The sequence below is a fragment of the Pristis pectinata genome, chromosome 16 (genome assembly GCF_009764475.1).
Source record: "Pristis pectinata isolate sPriPec2 chromosome 16, sPriPec2.1.pri, whole genome shotgun sequence".
Lineage (NCBI taxonomy): Eukaryota > Metazoa > Chordata > Chondrichthyes > Rhinopristiformes > Pristidae > Pristis > Pristis pectinata.
In genome coordinates, this window is record NC_067420.1 from 7,364,061 (window position 1) to 7,387,426 (window position 23,366).

The following is a 23,366-nucleotide window of genomic DNA, read 5'->3' on the forward strand; positions in this document are numbered from 1 at the left end:
GGCTTCAATCGGCCACATCTGAAACACAGCAGGAATTTATCTACCATTGCTTCACTGGTGTGGCAGCCGAGGTTGTGTGTGAGGACTCAGGTGTGGGAAATGAACACACATCCTCAAATGGAGGCCAAGATCCTGCTCTTGAGCTGCCTGAACTGCAATGATGGGTATTAACAGAACAAACAGCAAGGGCCAGCATTCCCTCAAGGGTTAAAACACCACCTGCTGAGTCTGAACCTGGTCAGGCAGCAAGACTCAGTCACAGATTTCTGCAGATTTAAAATTCTCTCCGTTTCAGCAGCAACAGGCAAGCAGTAATTTCCTTTCTGATGCATTGGTTCCCTGCAAGTTTACCCAGCAGAAATCAGCTGAGGCAGAGGAAAGGGAAATATTAGAATCAAGTGCTTGAGAAAGCAATTTAATGGGTTAATGGTTCTTTCCTGCCATCCAGTGGCTTCACAGCTCATTACAGTAACATTGCTTTAAAACCCTGTCTCAACCAGGTTTAAAAACCACAAAAATCAGTTTCACTACTTTCTCACATCTACTCACATGGAAAGAAAAAAATAGTGGAAGGAATGTCTGGAAATTCTCAGAGCTGGATAAAGAAATGGTGGCAGGAAAGATGCTGATTAGCTTTGTTTCCATCTGGCGATAATAAGAAAAAGCAGAGGCAAGTGCCCAGCGCAAAAATAAGTGTGTCATTGGAGGTCTGTAATATGGAATACTGCAGCCTTGTGACTCTCACGCCTCTGTACATAAGTGTGCTCAAGTCTTCCAGAACTGTGGCAGGCTCCACGTTTGCCCAGCTCTCGAATGCCTGCAATCTCACCCATACCTTTCACCGTTAGATGCACCCTCATGTCCAGCCTCGCTCACTTGTCCCACCCTCGAAATGTCCTCACCCAAAATTCTGCTGGCCAGCCCCAGATCTTCCCTGGCCTTCTCAAATTGCCCAGCAACAGTGGACTGGGTCCAATTTTACTACTAAACCTTCTAACATCTGCATTTTGTTGCAGTTGACTAAACTACCACAACATTTTTAATGCCCTTTGTAATAACTAACGGGTTTTACTTTCGGGATCTTTAAACTAAAACTCCAGTGCAGTTCTGATGAAAGGTCATCAGTCTGAAACATTAACTCTGTTTCTCTTCCCACAGATGCTGAATGATTTGCTGTGTTTGCAGCCATTATGGGTTTTAGTCATTTTTCATTAACAGATTAAGTCTAGACTGAGGCTTGACTGGTCTTTCATGGTCCAACTCTGAAGATGAGCAGGAAAACACTGTTCAACCTTCATCCCTCAACCAATTACACTCCTCACCAAAAAGCAAAGAAAAAAATTGCATTTGCTGGAAATGTGAAAAGACAGAAAACGGTGGAACTACTCACCAGGTCAGTCAGCATCTGCAGAGAGATAAACAGTCCACATTTCAGGTCAACGACCTTTCATCAGAATCTTTCTAATCATGGGTTGTTGACCTGAAACATTAACTAGTCTTCATTACATTGATGTTTACAGGACCTTAGGATGTGCAATCAGTTACTGTATTTCCATTATTATGTGATTAAAACACAAATTATCTGCAAAGCACTTGTGATGTTCTGAGCTTGTGGAAAGTGTCATGTACATTCAAATCTTTTTAGTAGCGAAATCCATTTGAACTCACTGTTGTTAAATGTCCGCATGTAGATTGCATTGTGGTTAGCATCTTGCTGCTCTTGTGCAAACTCAATGCCTTTTTCACAACCCCTGAGACTTGCCAGCCATTCATCTCATTAGTTGCCAAGTACCTTTCCTCTGGTGACAATGATTGTTTTAACTTCCTCCCAACCTGCTTTTGTGCATGGAACTATCTGCAAGTGAATTCCACTTCGAAATCTACTTCAACCTTGGATTGGATACTGCATATTCAATCTCAGTGTTGAAAGAGCAAGACCATCGACATTATTTCTCTGGACTTGATATTGAGAAACTTATTTGGAGTGGTAGATAACAAGGGACACCAGGATTGACTCCATTCCAGTTTTAAGGTGTTTGCTGCCTATAGGTGTGGAAGGAGTAGAATCAATCAAAGCTTTTAAAATGAAATTGGGCCGACATTTGAGAGAGAGAATAATTTGCAAGACCAACAAGATGCTGGAGGAACTCAGCAAGTCATGGAGAAAAGCAGACGGTCAACGTTTCTGGTGACGACCCTCCTTCAGGACTGAAGATAGGAAAAGGGGAAGCCCAATATATGGAGGGGGGGGGAACAGAGCAGTGGTAAGTGGACAAAAGAGGGGAGGCGGGGTGGGCACAAGGTGGTGATAGGTAGATGCAGGTGAGAGATAGAAAGAGGCAGATGTGGGAGAGGAGGGGAGGGCAGATCCACCAGGGGATGGGTCAAAGGTACAGAGGCAGGTGGCATGGGAGGAAAGAGAGAGATCGGCTAGGAAAGGGAAGAAAAGAACAGGCAAGGTGGTGGGTGGGGCGGGTGTTGGTTTACTTAAAGTGGGAGAATTAGGTGTTTATTCCATTAGGCTGTTCATTCCATTAAAATGGAAAATGAGGTGCTGTTCCTCCAGTTTGCGCTTGGAATTCTCCCGGCAGTGGAGTGATGGAGAGGGAAGGGGAGTTGAAGTGACCAGCAATGGGGAGATGCAGATCAGAGTTTCAGATGGAGTGCTGTTGTTCTACGAAACGGTCACCTAGTCTGCATTTGGTCTCGCCAATGTAGAGGAGGCCACACTTGGAGCACCGAATGCAGTAGATGATATTAGGGGAGATGCAGATAAATCTCTGTCTCACCTGAAAAGACCATTTGGGTCCCTGGATGGAGGTGGTGTTGGGGCAGGTGTTACACTTCTGGCGGGGGCAGTGGAAGGTCCTTGGGGTGGGAACAGGATGGATGGGGAAGGAGGAGTGAAAGAAGGAGTCACGGAGAGAGTGTTGAGGGAAATGGCAGAGACGCAGGTATGAGCTCTCTCAACCACAGTAGCAGGGAAGCCACGGTTAGAAAAGAAGTTGGATATTCCTAATGCCCTGGAGTGGAAAGTCTCATCATGGGAGCAGATGCGGCAGAGGTGAAGAAATTGAGAGGAAGGGATAGCATCCTTGCAAGAGACAGGGTGAGAGGAGCTGTGATCAAGGTAGCTGTGGGTGTCAGTGGGTTTGCAGAAGATGTTGATGGATGAAGAATCTCCTGAGATGGAGAGACCTCCATATTCCTATCTTTATATTATTTCTTATCTTCAGTCCTGAAGAAGGGTTCTGACCCAAAACGTTGACCTTCTGCTTTTCTCCACGGATGCTGCCTGACCTGCTGAGTTCCTCCAGCATCTTGATGTCTTTTCATCTGGATTCCAGCACCTGCAGTCCTTTGTTTCTCTACAATTTGCAAGGCTGTGGGGAAAAAGTGAAGTGGTAAGGTGTCCTCCTCAGAGCTGGCCCAGACCCATGGGCCAAATTCCCCCTGTAATGTTATGATTCTAAAATGCCTTTAATTCTCTTCTCTTCTGCTCTCTTCTATATGGGAATGAGATCATGAGTTAAGTACGGATGCAATTCAATGGACACTGACCAATTTCAGGTGAGCGCTATTTTCAAATGTTGACAGCAAACATCAGGTCTAATTCAGCTCTGGACTACATCATGTCAAACACTAGCCATACAGAAAATTAATGGGAAGACTGGAGTGCACAGAATAAATCCTTAAGATTGATTATTTCCCCCTAAAATAGCTAGAGTGCCAGAGTGCAGGATAAATAAAACAGAACCTCTTCTATACCTATATCTTCTCATTCACACTCTGAAGTTGAGAAATCTATTTTCTTTCATCATCTCATCCCAATCAGTAGCATGTCCATCAGACAAGGGGTCAACCTGGGCCTGATGGTTAAATACCACATGATAATTTTACGGTTTATCTCCACAGTGTACCCGATTCTTTGAAGGAAACTGGTTCAAGAGGGCTACAGGTTGAACCTCGAGTATCTTCCATGCAGAATACACGGGCTGACTTATCATTAGAGTCACAGTCACAGAGCATGGAAACAGGTCCTTCGGCTCACTGAGTCTGTGCCAACCACCAGCACCCACCACAAATTCTTCTCACAAAGGTCTTCAGGATAAAATACTGTGGGTGATGGAAATATGAAATCAAAACAGCAAATGTTGGAAATAATCAGCAGGTCGGACAGCATCTGTGGAGATGGAAACAAAGTTAACAATTGGGGTTGATAATCTTTCATCTGAAGTGAAAGTCGAGCAGGAGATCTGTATCCAGTTTCTTGACAATATGCATCACTCAACCAACTTGATGATAAACCACACACACCCCCACCCCCACCTCAGATCACCTGGTAACCACAACTTTGCTCTTTGTGGGACCTAGACATGTGCAAATTAGCTGATTTTTTGAAAAATAACAACAATGACTACATATCAAATATACTTCACTGATCAAAGAGCACTTTGGGGTATCTGGAGGTCACAGTTTGATTCTGAACCTGAAAAGGCAACATACCAGTTGTGAAAAAAGTCACAAATCGGAAACCTCTGGATCATGTAGCAACAAACTTCAGCCAAGCATTAGATCATCTACACTTTTCTTCAGTGGGTCCCATTTAGATCAAATGCTTTCATCACACATATCCTTACCAGAATCACAAGAGTGCTTTTTATGGTAGGTTCTGTGATGGGTCATAGATTTCAGTCTGTGCAATACTAATGGTGAAATAAAATGGGGGATGAGTTAGAGAAGAAAGAAGACAGGTTGGGAGGGGGAGGTGAGTAATATAGGCTAACACTGTTCTAGATCTGTTATTACAACTGTAATTTAGACTTTGTACAAATTGTACAGGTAATCTTCGACATGAAAAAGTAACATACTCACAGAGACAAAACACCTAGGCATAAAATATAAAGCAGTGTAGTAGTTACTAAAATTACATGCTTTCTTATTGCTACAGTGATTTTTGCTTTTTTTGTACTGTACCACAACTTGTTCTGAGCATATAATTTGCATAAATTATTCAAGTTTAAGAAAAAAATCCACACATCTTCACTTGATGCTACTGTATAGTTAATATATAAACAAAATTTTCTAAGTATCTCTTTATTCAAAGAGAAATAAAAATGTCATTTGCAACTGGAATTCTGAGGCCAAATACAAGGGATGATGCCTTGCTTTGTATTAACTGTACTAACATAGTACAGGTGCTGTTGGTTGGACCAGAGGAGCCAGATCTGATGTTCACCACGTTCACACAATGCCTATGTGTTTAATTTTTTTTCTTTTTTTTTCTTTAAAGGACCATGAATGACCAAAGACTAGCATTTATAATTTGTAGCAAAATTTGGTTTATGTAGAAACAAGTCATGTTTGCATTTGGATAGACTGAAATGAGTTAAAGCTAAAATTAAAAAATAAGCAAATGATGCTGCGATGTCTGGTCACTTGTTAAAGACCTCACTCTTCTGAAGTGGTTAATTTGCACAATTTTGTACTTTTTTATATATATACTAAACAGCATTTTTCCTTCTTTATAAACCAGAAAAAAACTAAACTACAGATAAATTCCCTACCTTGAGCTGATGCTGCAGATAGGGCTGACAAAGCTATACAGCGCAATCAAACATACTTACATCTTAGCTCATTTTACAAGTACAGCCATAATCAAGGCACAAAGATCTTCTACAAGTTATTTTCAATAGTTGTACAAAATAATACATTTTACAGTCTGTACAAGAATAATAATCCAGCAGTGAAATAAACAAGGAAAGTGGAGGAACAGGGAAGTAGTGTGGCGGGGATTTGGGGATGCCAGGAGCAGGGACAGGAAAGGGAAATTATTGGGTGAAAGATCATGAACAAAGCTGAAAGGTTCACCTGTGGAGAACTAAAAGAGTGTGGTTAATTCTTTCTACAATCACAGCCCAAAAGCAGTTCATCAAATCTAGATCCAAGGACTGCCAAAGACTTTTTCTTAAAAATTCCCCTCTAAAATGTAGCGGGGGTTTTAAAGCTGATTTCTCTCTTTTTTTTTGCACTGTTCAGATCTGCAGGGATCGGCATCTCTGTTCCACACCTTGTCAGGCCTGGTTAACATCACAGTAGGTCTAGTCTTCAGCGTGGACTTGGTACCTTCACATTTCCTGTTGCTGTGAATGGATACATGTTCGATATTATGGGTTGATGCGAGCCCACAACAGCGCTGATTACCTTGGAAAAGGCGTTTCCCAAATTGTGTGTAGATTTTGTTTCGTTGTTTTAAAATCCTTCAAGTACTCCTTGTTTAGGGCATTTTGTTTGGGGTTTCGTTAAAGTAGTAGGGAAACCCACACAGAAATGGCCATTTAGGTGATGCCACCTCATACTGTCCAGGGGACAGAGGCCAGCAGGGAGAAAAGTGGAGGGGTGCATTCGAAGAGACACTGCACCAGTTCTCTTCCACCCTGTGTGGGCAAGTCAAATGAGAAATAAAGAGTCCAAGACACAGAGACAAGTGCTTGCCATCACAATAACTCATACTGACGAAGGTGCATACGTTGAATAATGTCCCGACAGTCATTAAACACCCTGCGGATATTCTCAGTATCCACTGCGCATGTGAAATGAGGGTAGCAGTAATGCCTTCCATCACCGCTTGCTGTGCTGATTCTCTGTAAAGGCAAAAAGAAGATAATTTTTTTCAACAAAGGTAAAACAATTTCAGTTACAAGCCACTTTACATCAGTCTTGTTTTGCAAGAGGTTGCTACAAACATCGCTCATCCAGTAGTTATTTTGAAAAGTCATCATGCTGTAACTACTTGATCATCTAGCAACCTTTTGTAAATGTGTGTAACTGTGATGTGTGCCTGTACAATCCCACAGCTTCTTTACAATTGCATTCCACCAGTGGGTTGTGGAAATTTGCAAAGTTCCATTTGGTCAGTAATACTGAATTCCTTTTGGGTCTATTATTTAGTTCTGTTGATTGTGCTTCCTGGAAATGATAACACTGCACCTGATGTTGTCATTTAATGGGTAGGGAATCCAGAAGGCTCAACACACAAAGCTTGAAAGCTGAAGTCTTAAATGACCCTGTGCTTATTAATTCCTTTCTCAACAAGTGCTTTGGATAATGGACAATGAAAATTAAGCATCAAATATTAAACATTTTCAATGAAGAAACATTCAACTGTGGATTTTTCTGCCTATTCTTTGCTAAGTGTTAGTGTGGAGTATCCCTGAAAAAGCCTTTTACAGTACAATGCTGACACATGGACAAAAGTTTATGAAGTTGTTGCCCACTGCCTGTTCATCAGACTTGATATTGCCATTTATATCAGTGACTGATAGCACCACAATCTTGAGATTTTGTATGAATAACAGCTTATATTTATGAACCACTTTTATGACAGAAAAATTTGAAGCACTTCAGTGGGACTACAATATATTAGATGCAAAGCTGAACAAGATCTACATGTTGTAAAGACAAAGAACTTTAATTGTTCAAGTACATTTTCTAAAAGGAGGAGGTAGAGATGTTTAGGAAGGTAATTCCTCAGAGCAGCACCTAGATGGCATATTGGGTGAAGGCTTGTGCAAGGGCTTGGAGTTGTGGAGAATACAAATAGTAGACAGCAGGAAATTGGATTACTTGAAATAAGTACTTGCCCAGAGCTGGCACAGACTTGGAACAAATGACCTCCTTCGGTGATGTAACCCTTCTGCGACTCCATATCAGAGGAATGGAGGAATGAGGGGATAATTGTGGGATTGTACAAAGCAACAGAGACCGAAACGGAAAGCGAAAGAGAGAGCATCAGGATGGATTTGAAATCCGAATATAATCTCAAGTCTTACAAATTGTGATGTATCCCGGAAATTTTAAAAATAGAGTAATGTGCGTATTTACCAGGAACTCATCTCTTATGAAGTACTTAGCCCTTGTGACCCTTGGATCTTCATCAGGTTCTGGTGAGGCTGTTATCAATAAGGCAATAACAAAGAGAGGGCACAGAGGTGAGTACCAATTAGTTTTAGTCACACTATAGTATGACTTCTCTACTATAACTTCATACAGATGACCTCTGTATACTTCATACAGATGACCTCTATATTCCCGATAGAGAGGTATGTGGAACCGCAGGAAATTTCAGAGATACCTAGCCTTTAATGAGTCAAGTGATGGTTTATTACAATAAGGAGTCGGGCTGACGGTGAGCCAGGCACTGGTTCTCAGCATTATTTTTACAGGAGAGAAAATAACAGCTCCACTGTATTGCTCATTGCTCTGCACTATTTAAAGCTAAGCTATAACCTCCACATTTTAAAAATGTTATAATCTAAAATTTTTTTTAAATATGTTGAAAATACAGATTTTGGTACCGCATGCTCTTCCAAAACACATATTTTTGTTTAGAGAGTATAACCTCAAGGCTTGCCTAGGATTTTACAATACAAAGGATGTTTGAAGATTAAGTTACAGTGTCTATTTTAAAATTTTATGTCTGTATACATCTTCTATTTTTGTAACTCTCCAGTGTTAACTTCCCTAGTGCTGTAAATGCCTTCCCAGCTTGCACCATTGACAAATTCCAGTTCTCCAAACAACTCAACCTCTCTTCCCAAACTGTGATAAGCTTTGCTATTTAAACTAAATTTTTAAAAAGTCAGGTACATGGACTGGATATTGGTAGGGCAGGGATGGAGCTTCATTTCAGTCTGGATTTTGTGGACACTTGGGTGTCTTCAGCATGCAGTTAATTTTTTTTTACAGCATCTAATTGAGCTGCAGCCGCAGTCAAGAAGCCATCGGTTACAAGCGAGACAAGAGACTGCAGATGCAGGAGTCTGGGGCAAGAGAATGAGCTGCTGGAGGAACTCAGCGGGTCAGGCAGTACCTGTGGAGGGAAATGGATAGTCGACATTTCAGGTCAAGACCCTTCATCTGGACTGGAGCACTCTTTGTTCCAAAATACATGGAGCAGTCTTTACTCCAACTCTGGCAGCACTCCCCAACTCATCTCTGCTACATCAACAACTGCATTGGTGCTGCCTCCTGCACCTGTGCAGAACTTGTCAATTTCATCAACTTCGCTCCTAACTTACACCCTCCCCTCAAAGATTCGTCCAGACTAAGTCGCTCTACCTGAGAAAAATCAATCCCAGGGAAGATGTTTAGGCCGTGGATGGAAGAGTGGCAAGTGTGGAAGCAGTCTTGCTCTGCCTGGCCATCAATTAGTGATGGAATTTCTCATCTTGTTCACAAAGATATAGTTTTCTATCCTGGGTTGAAGGTTAAGGCCTGGGAATCCCTGCACATAAGGCTGAATGCAAAAATCCTAGTCTCGTTATGTTTAAATGGCCAGTCTGCTGCATTTAGCTGGAGATGTGGGGATTGTAGCCAGATTTGAGGTTTTTTAATATATTTAAATTTCTCAACCCCAAATCAATTTTCCAGTGGGAGAACTGGCGAATAATTTCTAAATGGGGCTGTGGTATGACTTGGTTTCATTGATTCAATTACCTCTCAGTTTCACCCAGTCTGTGAAACTGTAGAGTATTGAGATAAAAGTGAAATACTTTGGTCCATAATGATATAAGATTTCTTTACCAGTCACATGTACATCAAAACACACAGTGAAATGCATCTTTGTGTAGAGTGTTCTGGGGGCCGCCCACAAGTGTCGCCACGTTTCCGGTGCCAACCGAGCATGCCCACAACTTCCTAACCTGTGCGTCTTTGGAATGTCCGAGGAAACTGGAGCACCAGGATCCATCTATTTTTAAATTATATGACCACGTTGCTAAGATAAAATTAAGAAAATAAGTAGATCAGCTGGGGTAGATAAAATTGGGACACCTATTGTGCAAATCATGAGCCTGCACCTATAACAGCTCACTGCACTCTGAAACAGTTCCTGTGGACTCAAAGGTGGTTAATGTAATCCCATATAAAAAACTGACAAGAAACTAAAAGTCTATTATTTTGACAAACAGCAATTAATGTTGGGTTCATTCATAAAACCAGGCTTACTATTGTATTCTCATACTAGACATCTTATAGTAATTGGTTGCCCATTGACCAGTGTGTCTCCTGCATTCGTTCTCACCCAGATGCGTCTGAGAGAAATTTTGCAGATATTTTCCTAGCACAAGAGATCAAGAGAATAAGTACTGACGTTTTCTCAGTACTGAGTAGGAAAGAAATGTGTCCTTTTCCAAGTGGAACGCAGTGATTAGAGGGTACCACAGGGCTCAGTGCTGGCATCCCAGCTATTCACTATTAATAACGTAGGTGAGGGAATTAAATGTGCTATCACAACACAAAAGCAGGGGCTGAGAAAGTGGGCTGTTCGCAGGAATGTAAAGAGGCTCCACTGTGGGATTTGGACAGACTGAGGTAAATGTGAGGTTGTCCACTTTGGTGGCGAGATCAGAATTTGCTGAACATGTACATGTAACTATGTACAGGCGCATGAATGTGTGCTGTAGCAATGTGTGTAATTCCAATGTGTGTAGTTGCATTGTCATTATTGCTGATACCAGCTTTACATCCTAGATTTCATAATTAATTGAATTCAAACTCCCCACTATTCATGGTGGGAACTGAACTCATGAGTCTGGATCTCTCGAGCATGGGTCTAATAACATAAGCACTTTTCTAACCTTCTGAATGATGTCCTTGTTAATCTATACTGTATATTTTCAATGTCACCATTAGTAATATTGACTAATGCCATGAATAGAATGTGTGATCCAATCTAACACCAAGATGATTATCCTTACACAAACCAACGATTGCCTCGGAATGTATATTTTGAAGTTATAATGCTATTTCTTTGCAGGGCTATAATGGTAATTGATGAATGAAAGTGCTTTAGAAGTGTAATTCTCATGAGAATTTTGAAGAGCTTTAGTGCTCACAATCGGATATTGGCAAAACTATGGAAGTAACGTTTTACTACAAGTGTCACAAGTGTCGTTATGCAAGCTTGTAGCACAAAAACCTGACTTCAGATTGAAAAGTGAAATGAAAATGCAAAAAACTTCAGATACTGGAAATCTGAAATAAAAACAGAAAATGCTGGAAAAACCCAGCGGGTCAGGCAGCGTCTGTGGAGAGACAAACAGTTACTGCTTTGTTTGTTCTGTTCTGACAAAGGGTCCTGGGCCTGAAACATTAACTGTTTCTCCCTCCACAGATGCTGCTGACCCGTTGGGGGTTTCCAGCATTTTCTGTTTTTATCTCAAGTTTAATACATGAAAATTTAAGTTATGAAAAATCACATTAAAGTGTTTCCAGTTAGTGTGCATTTGTTGTGTCCTGGTAGCTTCAATCTTGAATCATTTTCAGGATGAGGGCACTGTTGGAAATGCTGGAAGTTATTTCCCGAACCCAGTTATCCTCAGAAATGTTAAGATGACTTGTCCTCATGATGACTGTGTTGACAGTCCACCCACAACATTATTGTGCAGAGCAATGCATAAATGGTGCTCCATGTTCAGTAAGGCAGGTAGGAATACCATAATGTACTGGAACATTTCACTGACACTTTCTGTCAGTGTATTTGGAACGTCAGCAGGTTAGACAGCTAAATGGCAACAAAACCCTCCAGCAACACACTGCAGTGAGCACCAGTACACAAGTACGGTGGATGCCACAGTGGTGGATGGACATTGCTCTTGACAAAAGTTGCACACAAGAAATATCAGCCAGTGAGTGGAAGGGTGAAGGGCACTCAGTTCGAGAGGAATATTCATTCAGATTCTCAGAACTGGTTCTCCCTCGGATGCATCTTGTGAAGGGGGGGTGGGGGGGTCGTCATTCAGGCTCAGATATTTGATTGTCAATGCTTGTATATGAATGAAAGAAGCCTGAAGTCCCACACCAGCAGGTTCAAGAACAGCTCCTTCCTTTCAACCATTCGGTTCTTGAACCAACTGGAACAACTCGAATCACTGGGGTTCAGCAACACTTGTGACCACTTTGATCATTTTGGATTTTTTTTGCTCTAATTTAGTGTTCTTTCTTGTGAACATTGTGTTTAATTGGTGTGTTTTTGTGAATACTGCTTATCTGATGCTGTGTGCCTGTGATGCTGCTGCAAGTAGGTTTTTCGTTGCACCTGTGCACACATGGACTTGTGCAGATGACAATAAACTTGACTTTGACATTACAGGGAACAACAGCGGAAATGGTGGCAAATCCATAAACTCCAAACTAAAGTCGGAGAGGCAGCTTTGAGAAGGATTAAATTCTAACTGGAAGAAATCATATCCTAAAATATGTAATGCTGTTACTTAACATAGAACATTACAGCACAGAGCAGGCCCTTTGGCCCACAATGTTGTGCCGACATTTTATCCTGCTCTAAGATCTATCTAACCCTTCCCTCCCACATAGTCCTCCACTTCTCTATCATTCATGTGGCTATCTCAGAGTCTCTTAAATGTCCCTAATATATGTGCCCCACAACCTCTGCCGGCAGTGCGTTCCACACACCCACCACTCTCTGTGTAAAAAACATACCTCTGACATCCCCCTTATACCTTCCTCCAATCACCTTAAAATTATGTCCCCTCATGTTAGCCATTATCGCCTTGGGAAAAACTCTCTGACTGTCCACTCGATCAATGGCTCTTATCATCTTGTGCACCTCGATCAAGTCACCTCTCATCCTCCTTCCCTCCAAAGAGAAAAGCCCGAGCTCACTCAACCTATCCTCATAAAACACGTTCTCCAGTCCAGGCAGCATCCCGGTAAATCTCCTCTGCACCGTCTCTGAAGCTTCCACATCTTTCCTATAATGAGGTGACCAGAACTGAACACAATACTTCAAGTGTGGCCTCACCACAGTTCTATAGAGCTGCAACATTACCTCGCAGCTCTTGAACTCAATACCCCGACTAATGAAGGCCAACACACCATAGCCTCCTTAACAACCCTTTCGACCTGCGCTGCAACCTTGATGGATCTGTGGACATGGACTCTAAGAGCCCTGCCATTAACCTTGTATTCTGCCTTCAAATTCGATCTCCCGAAGTGTATCACTTCACACTTTTCTGGGTTGAACTCCATCTGCCACTTCTCATCCCAGGTGTGCATCCCATCAATGTCCTGTTGTAATCTACAGCAACCTTCCACACTATCCACAACACCACCAACCTTTGTGTCATCAGCAACTTACTAACCCATCCTTCCACATCCTCATCCAAGTCATTTATAAAAATCACAAAGAGCAGGAGTCTCAGTACAGATCCCTGCAGAACACCACTGGTCCCTGACCTCCAGGCAGAATACCCTCCATCTACCACCACTCTGTCTTCTATGGGCGAGCCAATTCTGAATCCACACAGCCAGGTTTCTCTGGATTCTATGCCTCCTGACTTTCTGAATGAGTTTTCCATGAGGAACCTTACTGAAATCTGCTTTGTCACATCCTCAAAGAATTCAATCAGGTTCATGAGGCATGACCTGCCCCTTACAAAGCTAAGCTGACTGTTCCTAGTAAGCCTATGCTTCTCCAAATGCCCATAAATCCTGTCTCTGAGGATCTTCTCCAGCAATTTGCCCACTGCTGATTCATAAGATTCATTGGACTGTAATTGCTAGGGTTGTCTCTACTCCCTTTCTTAAACAAAGGAACAACATTTGCCACCCTCCAATCATCTGACACTACTCTTGTCACCAACAAGGATGCAAAGATCATCACCGAAGGTGCAGCAATCTCTTCCCTCGCTTCCCATAATAACCTTGGATATATCCCTTCTGGCCCTGGTGACTTATCTATCCTGATGTTTTTCAAATGTTCCAGCACATTCTTTTTCCTCACGTCAACATGCCCTAGCATATCAACCTGTTGTATGCCATCCTCACAATTGTCAAGGTCTCTCTCACTGATGAAAATGAATACTGAAGCAAAGTATTCATTAAGGACCTCCCCTACCTCTTTCGACTCTTTTATCCCTGATCGGTCCTACCCTCACTCTAATCATCCTCCTATTCTTCACATATGTGTAGAACGCCTTGGGGTTTCCCTTAATCCCACTCGCCAAGGCCTTCTCATGCCCCCTTCTAGCTCTCCTAAATCCATTCTTAAGCTCCCTCCTGGCTCCCTTGTAACTCTCCAGAGCCCTGTCTGATCCATGCTTTCTAAACCTTAGGTAAGCTTCTTTCTACCTCTTGACAAGATATTCTACGTCTCTTGTCAACCACTGTTCCTTCACTCTACCATCCTTACCCTGCCTCAATGGGACAAAACTACCCAGAGCCCCATGCAAGTACTCCGCAAACAACCTCCACATTTCCACTGTGCACTTCCCTGAAAACATGTTCCCAATTTACTCTTCCAAGTTCCTGCCTCATAGCATCATAATTCCCCCTCCCCAATTAAATACTTTCCCATATCGTCTTATTTCTGAGCTTTAAAGCAATTCAATCTGCTTTTTCTTTCACATCTTTGTTTTTACCCAGCTCAGTGAGAAAGTGAATGCACCATCCACGGAAAGTTTGCAGTCTGTTTAATAAACAGTTAGGTACAACAAATATCTCTACACAGATATTCTGAAGAATTTGCACTTCTTTGAGCAGTTGTTGCAAATAGTTGAGCATAAATGAAAATTGATTCAAAACACCAAAAGTTTCTTTTAAACTCCCTCTGAAAAATATAGAGGTTGAGATCAAAAGCAATGAAGCTTGAGTGTTGCTGTTTCTTGTTGGAGAAAAGGTTTGGTTCCCCTTAGGTTGGATATTTTGGTTTTATATTCTTTCAACAGTGCACGCAGGAAGGTTTCAGCAGTGATTTCCCTCTGCTTCATGAAAGTCCAAAACAAAACTTCACATATAGAAAAAAAAACAAGAAAATTTTGGAGATGCAGCTTATCAATAGCTTTTTGTTTGCAATGCACTTGATTGAAAGCCATCAAGCTAGAAATGAACAATATTTGACAGAAAATTGAATGGCCTTGTGTAAAATCTCAGCTTCATAAGTGGCCACGTAATCAAAGCAGTCAGAGTACCTGGTTTTCTTCTCCGTCACAAAGCCTCGGCTGGGAATGGCTGCCGGTTATGGGCAGTAACGGATATCAGTTGCAATCACCAGAATATTCTGAAAAAGTATCAACATTACAATTTCACAAATACTGTTCCATCTCACTCCACGTGGCCCTAGCACATGCTCTGAAACGCAGCAGCACAGTTTAAATCTACAATCTCAGTTGTGTGACATGCCACAGCTCACTATTTATTTATACCTCTCAAAACAACCCCAAACACCACAGAAGGCCGTTTGGCCCACATTAGTTGGAACATCCCATGAAAGAGGTTCCCATTAAATCACCTCTTCTGCTCTTTCCCTGTAATCGTCAAATTCCTTCTTTCTAAGTCTACATCCAATTCCCCCATGGAATTTACTATTGGATCTATTTCTACAATCTCTTCGAGAATGCAGTCCAGGTCTCAAGAAGTCACCACATCACCTCCCTGGATCCTTGCCAATGACCCTTTGCTCTGGCTCCCGCTCCTCCTGCCAGTGGAACCAATTTCTCCCACTAAACTTGACTCAATGATCATAGAACAGTACAGCACCGGACCGGCCATTCAGCCCATGATATCGTGCTGATCTTGATGCCAATTTATACTAAATGTCCTCTTCCTGTGTATTATCCATATCCCTCCATTCCCTTCATGTTCATGTGTCTATCTAAAAGCCTCTTAAACTCCAGTCCCATAACAATGAACAACATTCTTTGTTGTGAAGGCTAAAATAAAAGCAAAAGGGAGGGCATACAAGGAAGCAAAAATTAGTAAGAAAACAGAAGACTGGGAAACTTTTAAAAACCTGCAGAAAGAAACTAAGAAGTTCATTAGGAAAGAAAAGATGAATTATGAAAGGAAGTTGGCAGATAACATTTGAAAGGATACTAAGAGTTTTTTAAAATATATAAGGAGTAAAAGAGAGACGCGGGTAGATATAGGACCAATCGATAACGGTGCGGGAGAGATTATAATGGATGATAAAGAGATGACAGAAGAACTAAATGAGTATTTTGCATCGGTCTTCACTGTGGAGGACATCAGCAATATACCGGTTAGTCAGGGGTCTCACGGAATGGAACTGAGGTCAGTTAAGGTTACTAGAGAGAAGGTGCTAGGAAAACTAAATGGGCTAAAGACTGGTAAGTCTCCCGGACCGGATGAGGTGCATTCCCGGGTTCTGAAGGAGGTGGCTTTAGAGATAGCAGAGGCATTGGTGATGATTTTCCAGGAATCGATAGACTCCGGCATGGTTCCGTAGGACTGGAGGGTCGCAAATGTAGTTCCGCTGTATAAGAAAGGTGGGAGGCAGCATAAGGGAAATTACAGACCTATTAGTCTGACGTCGGTGGTGGGAAAGTTATTGGAATCGATCCTCAAGGATGAAGTTATGGAATACCTAGAGATGCAAGGCAAGGTAGGTCCTAGCCAACATGGTTTCGTGAAGGGAAGATCCTGCCTGACCAATCTATTGGAGTTTTTTGAAGAAATCACAGATAGGGTGGATAAGGGAGAGGCTGTAGATGTTGTGTATTTAGACTTTCAAAGGGCCTTCGACAAGGTGCCGCATAAGAGACTGATGAATAAGATGAGAGGTCACGGAATTACAGGTAGCATAACAGAATGGGTGGAGCATTGGCTGGTTGGCAGGATGCAAAGGGTGGGAATAAAAGGATCTTGTTCTGGTTGGCTACCGGTTACTAATGGTGTTCCGCAGGAGTCGGTGTTGGGGCCACTTCTTTTTACCTTGTACATTACGATTTGGATGATGGAGTAAATGGTTTTGTGGCTAAGTTTGTGGATGACACCAAGATAGGTGGAGGAGTAGGGAGTATTGAGGTGACAGGAAGGTTGCAAAGAGACCTAGATGGTTTAGGAGAATGGGCAAGGAAATGGCAGATGAGATTCAATGTTGAAAAATGTGCAGTTGTACACTTTGGAAACGGAAATAAACGGGCAGACTATTACCTAGAAGGAGAGAAAATTCAAAGTACAGAAGTACAAAGGGACTTGGGGGTACTCGTGCAGGATACCCTAAAGGTTAACCACCAGGTCGGATCGGTGGTAAAGAAAGCGAATGCTATGTTGGCATTCATTTTGAGAGGTATAGTGTATAAAAGTAAGGAAATGTTGGTGAGGCTCTACGGGGCACTAGTGAGGCCTCATTTGGAATACTGTGCACAGTTTTGGGCCCCATATCTTAGGAAGGATGTGCCGATGTTGGAGAGGGTTCAGAGGAGATTTACGAGGATGGTTCCCGGAATGAAAGGGCTTACGTATGATGAGTGTTTGTCGGCTCTTGGACTGTACTCACTGGAGTACAGAAGAATGAGAGGGAACCTCATAGAAACATTTAAAATGCTGAAAGGACTGGACAGAGTAGATGTGGCCAAGCTGTTTCCCTTGGTGGGTGAGTCCAGGACCAGAGGGCACAATCTTAGAATTAGAGGCTACAGGTTTAAAACAGAGATGAGGAGAAATTTCTTTAGCCAGAGGGTGGTGAATTTGTGAAATTCCTTGCCACATACAGCAGTGGAAGCCAGATCATTGGAGGCATTTAAGGAAGAGATAGATAGATATCTAATTAGTCAGGGTACCAAGGGATATGGGGATAAGGCCGGAAATTGGGGTCAGAAAATTCCCCCCCCTTTCTCATTTCTTCTTTTTTCCCCTTTTCTTTGGAGCAGACTCGATGGCCCAAATAGCCTACTTCTGCTCCCTTGTCTTGTGATCTTGTGATTCTGCCAAGTACTGGACAAGAGACGGGAAGTCAGGAAGTGTGCTATGTGTCAGCAATTTAGAGCACTCGAGGCTCACAAATCAGCAAAAGTATTTCAGTTCGACACAAACCGTGTCAATGTGACAGTATTTGTAAACTTTCACTACAAACCACTGCAAGTCAAGTGCAAGACAGCAGGGTGCTGTGTGGAGATGGTTGTGGGCAATGTAAGCCAAGTTTTTCATTTTTTCACATTTTCCAAATTTTTCACATTTGGAAGTGGAACTCCCCTGGCTAGTTTCTCTGCAAGGAAAAGCAGGAGAATTCTCCGTGACATTCATCAAGCTAAACAAAAGAAATAGAAGCAGGAGTAGTCTATCCAGTCCCTCGTACCTGCACATTTAGTAAGATGAGGGTGGATATTTTACCTCAGCACCACTATCCTATGCAAATCCTATCCCCTAATATATCCAAAGGTCTTGCACACTTGCACAGTGTGTTACTTTCTTCCAATGACAGGGAGAAAACAAAAAAACGACTCACAATGGGCAACACAGCGGTGCAGCGGGTAGTGCAGCTTCTTCACAACTCCAGGGACCCAGGTTCAATCCTTACCTCAGGAGCTGAGGAGTTTGCATGTTCTCCCTGCGGCTGCATGTGTTTCCCCATGTGTTCCAGTTTCCTCCCATGTGCTGTTGGGTTAACTTTCTATTGTAAATTACCATGTGTGGCCATAGAATCAAAGGGGAGTCGTGGGCATGTGTGAGCAAGGATAACAGGGAAATATGAAAAGGAATGGGATTGATGGGATTACTCTGTTGGGAGCTGGCATGGAATTGAGGGGCCAAATGGCCTCCTGCATTTTAATTACACAGAGTGGAGGGTACCTGGAATGCACTGCCAGGGGTGGTAGTGGAGGCAGGTATGATAGAGGTGTTTAAGAGGCTCTTGGGTAGGAACACGATAATGCAGAGAATGGAGAGATATGGACATTATGTAGGCAGAAGGGATTAGTTTAGTTAGGCATTTAATATCCAGTTTAATTAGTTCGGCACAACATTGAGGGCCGTAGGGCCTTTTCCTGTGCTGTACTGTTGTATTCTCTGTTCTATGTTCCAATTAGTAAGTAATGTGAATATCTTCATCAACTGACTGAAAAAAAATCATCTCAGTGAAACACTTGCTGGACTTTGCGCAGACAAAACCAATACAAATTTTGCTGGAAAAAACAAGGTGAGGTGAAAATTGATGGTCAAACCAGGGAAAGAGACATTTCGCATTGGTTGTGGTGCTTAACATTGCCCACAACCATCTCCACACAGCACCCTGCTGTCTTGCACTTGACTTGCAGTGGTTTGCAGTGAAAGTTTACAAATACTGTCACATTGACACGGTTTGTGTCATACTGAAATACTTTTGCTGATTTGTGAGCCTTGAGTGCTCTATATCGCTAACACATAGCACACTTCCTTTCTCTTGTCTAGTACTTGGCAGAATGTTGTTCATTGTTACGGAACTGTCACAAGTTCCCAGTGCTGTTGAAAAATATCTTTAGCACCCATTACACCAAGCCATGGTTAACTTTTATTAGTAAACAGTCCCCTTCAGAAGGCTTGAATATTGAGAAAAGTGAATCATCAGTGACTGAGGTTACTTTGCATTTTTGTGCCATTCAAGAAAGCTTGGCAGAGAGGCTCAGAGGAAGGTTTGTCACATCTGACACAAAGATACTCCTACAATGCTTGGTGAAAGTGGGAAAATCAGTGAAGGGGAAGTTTCCTCACAGCACTGAGTTACCTGGGTCTGTGGAAACCAGTCTTTGAGTGCACAGAACAGCTTGACTGGATCCTTCTGGGGAACAGACTGGAGTGGAATTACATAACAAACAGCCTTGCCATTTACTGAACGAGAATTGCCACCCTACAGCCAACAGATGAGAATCGCCTTTTTGATGAACAGGCAACTGCAAAACCAATAATCTCCCGCCAGAAGTCTGACTGGGATGGACAGGAAGTACCGTGACTGAAAGGTGGTGTGACATTTTTCAAGAGACAACCAATAATATGGTGGAATACTCAGACCCAAGTTTGTATTGTGTCTACAGGGCAGCACACTTCTGATAATGAACACAATTCTGCTCACCTGAATTCATAGCTCAGTGTTTCGACACTGAAGGTTATTTTGTTTTTGCAAAGAAATTTTGACTTTGACTGCACAGTTTTCTCTGATAAATTGCTGAAGGACAAATGGACCTTCCAAAGGCATGTATTACAGGAACAGCCCACAGGAAACACTGCACTGTAGACAGCATGGTGACCGGGGAACAGGTCCTCCAAAAGAGCAAGAGCACCTTCACTGTCACTACTGCTAAATGTTGGTTCACTATAACTAATGCTGCAATAATTAGCAGAGTTCTTTTTTAGTATGTTGATGCCAATTAACCTAACAACCCAGAGCACCCATGGGGTCACCAGGAGAACATACAAACTCCACACAGACAGCACCAAAAATCAGGATTGAACCAGGATTTGTGGTGTTGCATGACAGCAGCTCTGCCAACTGCACCAGTGTACTGCCCATTTGGTTCAGCTACTCCTTCCTGGGTTTCAAAAAATCAGCGTCCTGTATTAAGATAATGCAGTTCTGACTGATAAACAAAGAAACAAAACTGACAAAGCTTTTCCATTTCTTCTACAACGTAGCTCTTTTATTCCACTATCAATACCATTACAACTACGACAAGCACACATAAATTAACTGCCAAAGCTTGAAATGGACCATGGCTTTTCATTTGTTTGTTTGAAGTTGACAGTTGGTTTTATGGTGTTATAGAGCACTGGAATGTATAGAATTAGATTGTTGTCTAAATGACCTATAATAGAGAGAGCGCTCTACTAACCATTTAAACAATTCAAATTCAATTCTTTTAACTTTTATCCTAAGTATACAACAATTTCAGAACTTTCTGTACCAGAATAACAGGATTGTTGGAAAACCAATCCTCAATAAGTATTATACATTATGATTTGTTTTCAGATACAAGTAGATTCTGGTCTGCCTAAATTGAAATCAATGAGTTATATCAGAAAGGCAATACTCAAAATACAAGATCACTGAGGAACACAAGAACATAGCAGCAGGAGTAGGTCATCAGGACCCTCAAGCCTGTCCTGCCATACAATATGATCATGGCTGATCTACACTGGCCTCAACTCCTCTGCTGTGCCCCTTAACCCTCAAATATTTATCTATCTTCACCTTAAATATGCCTAACGAACTTGCCTCCACCATCCTTGGGGACAGAGAATTCCAGCGATTCACTGCTCTGAGAAATTTCTATGTACCTCAAGTTTTAAATGAGTGACCTGTGAATTTGTAGCTGTGGCCCTTGCTCGTGACTCTCCTGCTGGTGAAAATATCTCAACATCTATCCTGTCAAACCCCCTTAGGATACGTTTGAATAAAGTCACCCTTCATTCTTCAAAACTCCAGGAAGCAGAGGAATGGCCCAATACTGAGATACCAGTGTGTTGGTGCACAAATGTGATTGGTTATAGGTGGGCTGACCAGCACGTTAATGCATCATGAATTGTACTGATGAACAATTACTTGAAAACTGCACGAGAATTAAGGGTTAATGTGACCCAGGAAAATTCTGCTGGTTGTTCCCATTAGATCAATATGGTTCTACATGGTAGAGAAGCCAAGAGCCTCTTCACAGGTGCCAATTTTAGTGGACTTCATCTTACATTTGCTTCATGTCGATATTCTAGCCATGATCGTAACCAATGGGTTTACAAGCCAAACTCAGTGAAGGCCAATGTTAAGACTGCACAATTGCCCCAATACTTCCTTGCTGCAATGCTGCCCCTTCCCTCCAATAAGCTTCCCACTGGAGTGGAGGTAATCTGCTGGACCAATGTTCAACATATGTCTCTTCCACTCCAGAAGCAAGGTCACCCCAATCTCATAGTCAAGCTGCAGTACACAGAAGATATTTGAGTAAGTGTGTTTCGAAGCTGAGCTCTCAATCTTTATTGAAGTATATAGGTTTTACACTCAACACCCGCAAAATAAAAAAGGTCCTCTACCAACATGTCCCTGCTGTACAACACAGCTTTCCAATGATAAAGGTTTGTGGTGAAACCCTGGAGAACTTTGAACACTTCCCAATCTCAGACTGCAGACATTGATGATGAAATTCATTGTCATCCTCTGGTTCTCCCTTAAAATTTCAAAACTTCACCAGTTAGCTGAATTGATGTGTTTCTTTTATCGTTGAGTCAAATTTCACACATTAAACCTTAAGAATGCCATCCCTGGTTGGGAGAATGACAACAGGAGACCTACTGACAATGCCAAAGAGCTTTCAGAATTGGATATATTAAATTTGAAATAAACTAGTTAAGCAATTCTAAAATAGAGAAACATCTCAACAAACTTTGCAGCAGCAATGATAAAAATGTAAATTTGGAGACAGGATTAGGTCACTATTCCAATGACAATGGCCCTCAAATCCTCAAGAGAAGATTCACAGAACCCAATGGATGAAGCACCTGTAACACGTGACATCTTGAAGTTGGCTAACAAAGTCTGGATGGCGGTGAGATTTACAACCCACAGGGGCAGAAATGTGCACACGCATTCTACTGCAGCTAAATAGCATAAACAGAGCCTGCTCCTTCCTAGAAGATGGCTCTAAACCAACAAGACCAAATCCTATTGCGAGATCAATTCATTGAGAAAGCTCAGGAAGGAGATCGTATCAAAAAGTACTGGAAATATGGCCAGGAAGCATCTGAAGAAAGAGAAAGTGTTAACAATTTCAGATCAAAAACTTCTTGTCGATTCTGATGCTATTTGACATATAGAACAAGTTGCCATAGGAAGCTGTAGAATTGGGTACAATTGTAATGTTTAAAGAGACATTTAGAGAGGTACATGGGTTTAAATGGGATATGGGCTGAATGCAGGAAAATGGGACTAGCTCAGATATACATCTTAGTTGGCAAGGATAAGTTTGGCCAAAGGGTCTGTTTCTGTGTTGTACAAGTCTATGACTTACTGGGTGTTTTCAGCATTTTGTTTTTATTTCAGATTTTCAGCATCTGTACAGCTTTATTAATTTCCTCCACCTCCCCCCGCCCCACCAGTGTTATATATTCACTTTTTACTTACATGTTTATGTCTCTCTTGATTCTGACATGAGTAGATTTAAACATATCCAGGTCCAACATCCTGAATAAATCTGCTCTCAGTGTATTAAATGGAAAGGCTGGAAATCCATCCCAGAAATAACTTTTGGCTACATTTACCAATAGAATTGTCAACCAGAACCTCAGTAGTCACCTTAACACATCCTTTAACCAAATTACATGATTTTAGGACTGATTATCGCAAGTAGTTTGATTACATGCTGATAAACTTAGCCTTTTTCAAAGAAACTAGACATAAAAGATCTACACCGGAATAGCAAAAGTGTGCAGATTGACACCTTCTTATTGCAGTTACACATTAAGACTTAGGGAGACAGTCCTAGATCTTTCATCTAAATGTTTTGTCATCACAAAGGGAAAGGTCCAGAGACATTTGGGCAGCACAATGATGCAGTTGGTAGAGCTGCTGCCTCACAGCTCCA

General features: G+C 41.9%; 1 protein-coding gene across 1 annotated transcript in view; it reads right to left on the reverse strand.

The window, feature by feature from the left end:
* Positions 1-14,776: 14,776 nt before the first annotated feature.
* Positions 14,777-23,366, reverse strand: part of slc35c2 (solute carrier family 35 member C2) — a 40,316-nt gene continuing 31,726 nt past the window's right edge. Inside the window, exons 7-8 of the transcript XR_007957566.1 lie at positions 14,994-15,082; positions 14,777-14,809 (exon numbers count right to left, since the gene is read on the reverse strand). The gene's annotated coding sequence lies outside the window, so the exon portion shown is untranslated. The remainder of the gene's footprint in view (positions 14,810-14,993; positions 15,083-23,366) is intronic.